A 10,737-nucleotide genomic window follows, 5' to 3' on the forward strand; every position below is an offset into this window, starting at 1 on the left:
AAAGTCCTCTATTTCATTAAATATCCATTTCCCCTGAATCATACTCAGTTTTGTTAGGTAGATTATTCTGGATCATAATCCTAGCTCCTTTGCCTTATGGCATATCACAAACTCTTTCACTCCTTTAACGTAGAAGCTGCTAAATCTCTGTGTAATCCTGTGTCTTGATGATATTAATTAAATTTTTTTTCTAGCTGCTTGAAGTATTTTCTCTTTAATCTTGAAGCTCTGGTTTTTGGTAACAATATTCCTGAGAATTTTCATTTTGGGGTTTCTTTCAAGAGGTGATTGGTGAATCTTTCAACTTTTATTTTACCCTCTGGATTTAACATATTAGGGCAGTTTTTCTTCACAATCCCTTTAAATATGATATCTAAGCTCCCTTTTAAATCATGGCTTTCAAGTAGTCCAATAATTTTAAAATTATTTTTCTTTGACCTATATCCCAGGTCAGTAGTTTTTCCAAAGAAATATTTCACATGTTCATTCTTTTGACTGTTTTATTGTTTCTTCTTGTTTTGTGGAGTCATTGGCTTCCCCTTGTCCAGTTCTAATCTTTTAAAGATGAATTAATTTATTTTTAATTTAAATATAAAATAGAAGGGAAAAAATTGTCATGGGTACAGCAGGACACAGGAGAGGATTCAAACTGTAAAGCAATAAATTTCCATTTTGAGAAAGACCACATAATAAATAATATAAATTGTGCTCGGAGCTGTCCACCTTTTCTTTGTTTACTTTAGATTTTTTTTGCTCTTCATTGTACTCTTATTATATTCTTTTTTCCCCCTTCCTCCCCTCTTCCCAAGAAGGCTACAATTAAGTGCAGTTACCCACACCCACACCCACACCATATACATAGATATTTATAATCACACACACATACACACATTTTGTATGCATCTATATAAGATCTTATTGTGCTTTTTTATCCTCTGTTTCTCTGAAGGTGAGGAACATCTTCCTTCATCATACAGCTTATCCCATCCCCCCAGTTCCCTTCTGATGGATCCTTAAGCATTTCTCTCCATCAGAAGGGAACTGGGGGGGATGGGATAAGCTGTATGATGAAGGAAGATGTTCCTCAGAATTGTGTAAGGGCAATATTATAGCCCCTCAGTGCCCACTGTCCCTAGTGCCAGCAAAGGGCCCCCTGTAATGTCTCTATCACCAGTTGTCTGACCACATACTGTCTCTGGGCTGAGAGCTCCAGAAGCTGCTCAGACAGGTGACTTTTTTTGCAAATCTTGTAAGTTTTCTTAGGCTGAGAAAAAAAGGTCTGATTTAGATATTTTATTGACTCTGCTGCTCTAAATTTAAAAAAAAATTTATTATTTTATTTTTTATATTTAATATTTATATTATTTTACAATTTTTTGCAGGTGCATGTTGAGACATTTCAGCTGAGTAGCTGCTAATCTGCCATCTTGGCTCCCTGTATTAGGTCCCTAAAAGGGACCTCAAGATTTATCTGGTCAAATCTTTTTACTTCCATTTTACAGGTAAGGAAACTGAGGTCCAGTAACATTCAGTGGCTTGCTCCAGGTCATGCAATTATGATTCATAATTCCTCATTTCCTGGGATTTAAAATCAAATTCTCTTCCACCATACCATATTGCCTTTGATGCTCACTTTAAACATTTCTCATTGCCTCCTCTTTTTCCTGTCCTCAGGCCATTACTCTCAGTGTTCATTTTTACCCAATTTCCCCACATATTGACATCAGGTAGAACAAGACACCCCGCTGTGAATTGTCCTGGCTCTCAAGTCCCTTGGGGATGTAAGCCCTAGATGCTGTTAAAACAGATCCTTTGCACCTGGATCCTACTGCTTCATTTTCCAATTGAGAGGCAAAGCTCAAAATCTTTTATATGTTTCTTAAAAGAACTAAATGACATTTGTGGCAAAAATAATATAAAATAAGAAGTCTGCTAATTGATTTGCTTTCAGTTTTATATATATTCAACATCACCTCTCTTTTCTCCAAATTTTAAGTGAATAACGCAGTTAAAGTTAAATAAATGACATTTGTGGCAAAAATAAGATAAAATAGGAAGTCTGCTAATTGATTTGCTTTTAGTTTTTTATATATGTTCAACATCACTTCTCTTTTCTCCAAACTTTAAGCGAATAATGCAATTAAATAAATGACATTTGTGGCAAAAATAAGATAAAATAGTTAGTCTGCTAATTGATCTGCTTTCAGTTTTATACATATTCAACATCACCTCTCTTTTCTCCAAACTTTAAGTGAATAATGCAATTAAATAAATGACATGTGGCAAAAATAAAATAGGAAATCTGCTAATTGATCTGCTTTCAATTTTACACAAATTCAACATCACCTCTCTTTTCTCCCAACTACAAGTGAATATTGCAGTAAAGGTTAAATATATGACGTTTGTGGCAAAAATAATATAAAATAGGAATTTTGCTAATTGATCTGCTTTCAGTTTAATCCCTTTTCAGCATCACCTCTCTTTTTTCTCCAAATTGCAGTACTGCAGTAAAGGCACAAAAGCCCCCTCCTCCATCTCCAGATTCCCTATCTTTTATCTACTTTTCTCCTGGATGGCTAGAGTACCTCATAATTTCTGCCTCGCCTTTTTCTCTATTCAAGCTCTTACAATATGGCTTCCACAAGCCCCATTCTGTAGAAATAGCTATTTCCATGGTCACTAATAGGCTCTTTATTGGAAAATCCACCAGTCTCCCCCCTCCCCGTCCTTATCCTCCTAGACCTTTCTGTGGCATTTAATAACACGACCATCACGGCCTTATGAATATTCTGTCCTTTGTTCCACAGCCCTGCACTCTCACAGCCTCCCCTCCCGATTTTTCTGGCCTTTCTTTGCTGAACCCTAATATTCTTTCAGCCCCCAAACTTCCCTGCTCTGTTCCAACCCCCTTCCCCCCCCTTCCCCCGTCCCCCGAGGATGAGTGGGAGGCCCTGGGGGTGAGCTGGGAAGATGCGGGGGACAGGATCGTTTTTTTTTCTGGTCCTCTATGAGCCGACACGTGGAAGAGGGCCGTGATTTGTTCTTTCTGGCTGCAGAGCAAAAAAAAAAAATCGATGGTTGCTAAGAGGCCAATTTCATCTTAACGTGAGGAAAGAAAATTTCCTGAAAATCAGAGCAGTCCGAGGGGGGGAGGGTTGCTAGGAGAGATGGTGAGGTTGTCAAGCAGGCCTGCAAGACTATTTGCCTTGTTGCTAGGTAGAATTAAGGCTGAGAGCTCGAAATCAGGAGGCGCAGGGGCTGGCTGGGTGGGGGCTGGGACTCTGAAGCCCGCGCAGACACAGCCAGTGGAGGGGGGGCAGCGCCCCGCGCGGAGGGGGCCCTGCCAGGCTCACTAATCAGCGCCGTGATGGAGCCAGAGTCGTTACTGACCTTCCTCACCCATCCCCTCCCCCAGCCCCCGGCTTCTGCCTCTTCTGGGTCTGGGGAAGCGGTGCGGGAGCTTCCTGCCCCTAAGTACGGCCTCCTTATTGTTAGGGTCCGAGAGAAAAATTGCTTATTGTGAGTGACTGGACCCGGTCCGGAGGTGGGTGGGTTCCACGGAGTCTGAGACATGTGTGCCCATGCAGATATGGCCGTTGTGACACACTCATATACATATTCATGGGGGGGGGTGAGGATTGTGATATGGGAGGCGGCTGCTGGAGGTCTAACTCAGACCTGTGGAATGGGTACGTGAATGGGCCCTTGCTGCTCTCTGGCCTCTCTCCTCCTCCCTCTGCCTCCAATTTACTTCATTCCCAGTCCACAAGGAGCACCTGCGTCAGTAAGGGCCCCCGCAGCTCCTTCAGATGTTAATCCACACCTGCGGAGGTGCTCGGGCGCCCCTCACCCAGGCCCGTCCCTAACGTGGGTACATTCACTGGGGCGCGTGCGCTAACACAGAGGTATATGTGTATATGTTCACTTGGTGTGTACAACTATGTATTCACTTGGTGCACACACAAGCATGTTCATTGGGGGAGGGGGAGCCATGGGTCTCACCCACATGAAACTGAAGGAGGGAAAGTCTTTTAGAATCCCGTTCTCTCTCCATCCTTCTCCTGCCCCAGCCACGGTTCTCACCTGGGGAGCCGGAGTTCTCGGATCCCCGCGGGACGGGATGACCTTTAACTCTCCCAAACCCGGGGAGCTGCGATCCCCCGTATCTTCAGAAATGCGCGCCATGAATATTCTCTCTCTGCTCTTACCTGGCTTGGCAGGCGTGGGAGGGCTCTATGAATGGCTGGATAGGAGATCGTAGCGAGCATTCATGGGGCCGAAGCGGAGCTAAATTACAGGGACTCAGGAAATAAAACCTGAAGATTATATGAAGATGCGGGGCAGAGTAATTTCCCTTACATATTGGGGAGGCTGTCAGGGAACAGAGATTAGATCTCAGGCGCATTAGGGTGGGTGCTTTTCCCAGAGGGAAGAATAGCACTATGGCGGCTGAAAGCAGATTATTAGCTTGGTACAAGGAACCCGAAGATTATTATATAAAGATGCCGGGGTATAGTAATTTCCCTTACATATTGGGGAGGCTGTCAGGGAACAGAGATTAGATCTTAGATCTATTAGTTTTTTTTTTTTTTTCCAGAGGGAAGAATAACAGTATGAAAGCTGGCTGAAAGCAGATTTTTAGCTTGGTACACGGAATCTAAAGATTATTTATTAAACCTTTTTATTTTTAAAACATCTGCATGGCTAATTTTTCAACACTGACCCTTGCAAAACCTTGTGTTCCAAATTTCCCTCCTTTTCCCTCCACCCCTTCCCCTACATGGTAAATAATGGCAAATAATCCAGTATATGATGTTAAACATGTTAAAAATATATGTTAAATCCAACATATGTATACATATTTATACAATTGTCCTGTTGCACAAGAAAAATCAGATAAAAAAGGAAACAAATGAGAAAGAGAACCAAATGCAAGCAAACAACAATAAAATGGGTGTTGTGATCCACACTCAGTTCCTCCACTCCTCTCTCTGGGTGTAGATGGATCTCTAATGAAAATTATTTAAAGAAGCAGGGTATAGTAATTTTCCTTACATATTTGTAAGGTTTCATGGAACAGACATTGGATCTTAGATGTATTTTTCTTCCCAGAGGGAAGAATAGCAGTATGGAAGCTGGCTGAAAGCAGATTTTTAGCTTGGTACAAGGAATCTGAAGATTATTTAAAGAAGAAGGGGTATAGTAATTTTCCTTACATATTTGTAAGGCTATCATGGAACAGACATTAGATCTTAGATGCATTAGCTTTTGTTTTTTTTGTTTGTTTGTTTTCCCAAAGGGAAGAATAGCACTATGGAAGATGGTTGAAAGCAGATTTTTAGCTTGGTACAAGGAATCTGAAGATAATTTAGTTATTAAATCTTTTTATTTTTAAAACATAGATATGGATACATATTCAACACTGACCCTTACAAAAATTTGTGTTCCAAATTTTCCTCCCCTTTCCCCCAACCTCTCCCCTAGATGGCAAGTAATCCAATATATGTTAAATCCAATATATGTATACAAATTTATACAATTATCTTGCTGAACAAGAATAATTAGATAAAAAAGGAAAAAAATGAGAAAAAGAACCAAATACAAGCAAACAACAATAAAAAGGGTGAAAATGCTATGTTGTGATCCACACTCAGTTCCTCTAATCCTCTCTCTGGGTGTAGATGGATCTCTTCTGAAAATTATTAAAAGAAGCAGGAGTATAGTAATTTTCCTTACATATTTGTAAAACTGTCTTGAAACAGACATTAGATCATAGATGTATTTTTTTTTTCCCCAGAGGGAAGAATAGCAGTATGGAAGCTGGCTGAAAGCAGATTTTTAGCTTGGAACAAAAAATCTGAAGATTATTTAAAGAAGCAGGAGTAGTAATTTTCCTTACATATTTGTAAGGCTGTCATGGAAAAGACATTAGATCTTAGATATATTTTTTTTCCAGAAGGAAGAATAGCACTATGGAAGCTGGCTGAAATCACATTTTTTAGCTTGGTATAAGGAATCTGAGGATTATTTATTAAACCTTTTTATTTTTAAAACATATGCATGGATAAGTTTTCAACACTGACCCTTGCAAAACCTTGTGTTCCAAATTTTCCTCTGCTCCCTCCCTCCCCTAGATGGCAAGTAATCCAATATATGTTAAATCCAATGTATGTATACATATTTATACAATTCTTTCTGCACAAGAAAAATCATATAAAAAAGGAAAAAAATGAGAAAATCAAATGCAAGCAAACAACAATAAAAAGAATGAAAATGCTATGTTGTGATCCACACTCAGTTCCTCCACTCCTCTCTCTGGGTGTAGATGGATCTCTTCTGAAAATTATTTAAAGAAGCAGGAGTATAGTAATTTTCCTTACATATTTGTAAAGCTGTCATGGAACAGACATTAGATCTTAGATGTATTTTTTTTTTTTTCCGCAGAGGGAAGAATAACAGTATGAAAGCTGGTTGAAAGCAGATTTTTAGCTTGGTATAAAGAATCTGAAGAATATTTATTTATTAAACCTTTTTATTTTTAAAACATATGCATGGATAATTTTTCAACACTGACCCTTGCAAAACTTTGTGTTTCAATTTTTCTCCCCTTTTCCCTATCCCCTCCTCTAGATGGCAAGTAATCCAATATATGTATACATATTTATACAATTATCTTGCTGCATAAGAAAAATCAGATAAAAAAGGAAAAAAAATGAGAAAGAAAACTAAATGCAAGCAAACAACAATAAAAAGAATGAAAATGCTACATTGTGATCCACACTCAATTCCTACATTTCTGTCTGGGTATAAATGGCTCTTTTCTGAAGGTTAAAGAAGAAGGGGTATAGTAATTTTCCTTACATATTTGTAAGGCTGTAATGAAACAGACATTAGATCTTAGATGCATTAGGTTTTTTTTTTTTTTTCCAGAGGGAAGAATAGCACTATGGAAGCTGGCTGAAAGCAGATTTTTAGCTTGGTACAAGGAATCTGAAGATTATTTATTTATTAAACCTTTTTATTTTTAAAACATATGCAATGGATAATTTTTCAACACTGACCCTTGCAAAACTTGTGTTCCAAATTTGCCTCCTCTTTCCTCCACTCCCTCCCCTAGATGGCAAGTAATCCAATATATGATGTTAAACATGTTTAAAAATATGTTAAATACAATATATGTATACATATTTATACAAATATCCTGTTGCACAAGAAAATTCAGATAAAAAAGGAAAACAAAATGAGAAAGAGAACCAAATGCAAACAAACAACAATAAAAAGGGTGAAAATGCTATGTTGTGATACATATTCAGTTCCTTCACTCCTCTCTTTGGGTGTAGATGGATCTCTTCTGAAATTTAATTAAAGAAGCAGGGGTATAGTAATTTTCCTTACATATTTGTAAGGTTTCATGGAACAGACATTAGATCTTAGATGTATTTTTTTTCCCAGAGGGAAAAATAGCAGTATGGAAGCTGGCTGAAAGCTGATTTTTAGCTTGAAACAAGGAATCTGAAAATTAATTAAAGAAGCAGGAGTATAGTAATTTTCCTTACATATTTGTAAGGCTTTCATGGAACAGACATTAGATCTTAGATGTATTTTTTTTCCAGAGGGAAGAATAGCAGTATGGAAGCTGGCTGAAAGCAGATTTTTAACGTGGTATAAGGAATCTGAAGATTATTTATTTATTAAACTTTTTATTTTTTAAAACATCTGCATGGCTAATTTTTCAACACTAACCCTTGCAAAACTTTGTGTTCCAAATTTCCCTCCTCTTCTCTCCACACCCTCCCTTAGATGTCAAGTAGTCCAATATATGATGTTAAACATGTTAAAAAATATGTTAAATCCAATATATGTATACATATTTATACAAATATCCTGTTGCACAAGAAAATTCAGATAAAAAAGGAAAAAAATGATAGAGAACCAAATGCAAGCAAACAACAATAAAAAGGGTGAAAATGCTATATTGTGATATACACTCAGTTCCTCCATTCCTCTCTGGGTGTAGATGGATCTCTTCTGAAGATTAATTAAAGAAGCAGGGGTATAGTAATTTTCCTTACATATTTGTAAGGTTTCATGGAACAGACATTGGATCTTAGATGCATTAGGTTTTTTTTCTTTTTCCAGAGGGAAGAATAGCACTATGGAAGCTGGCTGAAAGCAGATTTTTAGCTTGGTACACGGAATCTGAAGATTATTTATTTATTAAACCTTTTTATTTTTAAAACATATGCAATGGATAATTTTTCAACACTGACCCTTGCAAAACCTTGTGTTCCAAATTTCCCTCCTCTTCCCTCCACCCCTTCCTCTAGATGGCAAATAATCCAATATATGATGTTAAACATGTTAAAAATATATGTTAAATCCAACATATGTATACATATTTATACAATTGTCCTGTTGCACAAGAAAAATCAGATAAAAAAGGAAACAAATGAGAAAGAGAACCAAATGCAAGCAAACAACAATAAAAAGGGTGAAAATGCTATGTTGTGATCCACACTCAGTTCCTACATTCCTCTCTCTGGGTGTAGATGGATCTCTTCTGAAAATTATTTAAAGATGCAGGGTATAGTATTTCCTTACATATTTGTAAGGTTTCATGGAACAGACATTAGATCTTAGATGTATTTTTTTTCCCAGAGGGAAAAATAGCAGTATGGAAGCTGGCTGAAAGCTGATTTTTAGCTTGAAACAAGGAATCTGAAAATTAATTAAAGAAGCAGGAGTATAGTAATTTTCCTTACATATTTGTAAGGCTTTCATGGAACAGACATTAGATCTTAGATGTATTTTTTTCCCAGAGGGAAGAATAGCAGTATGGAAGCTGGCTGAAAGCAGATTTTTAACGTGGTATAAGGAATCTGAAGATTATTTATTTATTAAACTTTTTATTTTTTAAAACATCTGCATGGCTAATTTTTCAACACTAACCCTTGCAAAACTTTGTGTTCCAAATTTCCCTCCTCTTCCCTCCACACCCTCCCTTAGATGTCAAGTAGTCCAATATATGATGTTAAACATGTTAAAAAATATGTTAAATCCAATATATGTATACATATTTATACAAATATCCTGTTGCACAAGAAAATTCAGATAAAAAAGGAAAAAAATGATAAAGAGAACCAAATGCAAGCAAACAACAATAAAAAGGGTGAAAATGCTATGTTGTGATATACACTCAGTTCCTCCATTCCTCTCTGGGTATAGATGGATCTCTTCTGAAGATTAATTAAAGCAGCAGGGGTATAGTAATTTTCCTTACATATTTGTAAGGTTTCATGGAACAGACATTGGATCTTAGATGCATTAGGTTTTTTTTCTTTTTCCAGGGGGAAGAATAGCACTAAGGAAGCTGGCTGAAAGCAGATTTTTGGCTTGGCACACGGAATCTGAAGATTATTTATTTATTAAACCTTTTTATTTTTAAAACATATGCAATGGATAATTTTTCAACACTGACCCTTGCAAAACCTTGTGTTCCAAATTTCCCTCCTCTTCCCTCCACCCCTTCCTCTAGATGGCAAATAATCCAATATATGATGTTAAACATGTTAAAAATATATGTTAAATCTAACATATGTATACATATTTATACAATTATCCTGTTGCACAAGAAAAATCATATAAAAAAGGAAAAAAATGATAAAGAGAACCAAATGCAAGCAAACAACAATAAAAAGGGTGAAAATGCTATGTTGTGATCCACACTCAGTTCCTCCACTCCTCTCTCTGGGTGTAGATGAATCTCTTCTGAAAATTATTTAAAGAAGCAGGAGTATAGTAATTTTCCTTACATATTTGTAAAGCTGCTATGGAACAGACATTAGATCTTAGATCTATTAGTTATTTTTTTCAGAGGGAAGAATAGCACTAAGGAAGCTGGTTGAAAGCAGATTTTTAGCTTGGTTACAAGGAATCTGAAAATTATTTAAAGATGCAGCGTATAGTAATTTTCCTTACATATTTGTAAGGCTGTCATGGAACAGAGATTAGGTCTTAGATCTATTAGTTTTTTTTTTTTTTCAGAGGGAAGAATAGCATTATGGAAGATGGCTGAAAGCAGATTTTTCGCTTGAGACAAGAAAAGTTTAATAGATCTGTCAAAAAATAGAACAGAGTTTTTCATAAGGTAAATACATCATCATCATTGGAGGCCAGAAAACCAAGTCATTTTGATGGGTGTTGTAAGAGGCTTCTGCTTCATCATAATGTAGACAATATTGTCTTATTTTCTTAACTTTTCCACATTTTCAGAAAACAGAGGAAAGGAAGTGGAGTCTTCTTGTTCCAAAGGAATTCTGGGGGGTGGAGCCAAGATGGCGGAGCAGGCACACACGACTCTCTAAGCTCCTCTCATTCCCTTCATACCCAACTATTAAATCCAGCCTCAAAAATAACTCTTCACTGCTTAAATTCACAAAGATAAGAAGCACTACAACTTACGATCCGGAAGCTGGCCAGGAAAGGTTTGTCCTGAGGGGCCAGGAAGAGACTAGCACAGGCAGCGAGAAGCTAGTGTCCTGAGCAGACTAGGGGCACGGGTGCTCTCTGTGGCTAGAGAAGATATAGGGACCACTCTGCTCTAGGCTAACTGCTCTGCCTTGATTACAAAGCAGTAAACTGGCAGAGAAGTTAAAGCCTAAAACAGAGGGTCCTCTAAAAAACGCCAGAACCTAAGGAGATCTGGCTGTAACCCCTCAAACCCGGAAGCGACTCAGG

This window comes from Antechinus flavipes, chromosome 5 (genome assembly GCF_016432865.1).
Source record: "Antechinus flavipes isolate AdamAnt ecotype Samford, QLD, Australia chromosome 5, AdamAnt_v2, whole genome shotgun sequence".
Lineage (NCBI taxonomy): Eukaryota > Metazoa > Chordata > Mammalia > Dasyuromorphia > Dasyuridae > Antechinus > Antechinus flavipes.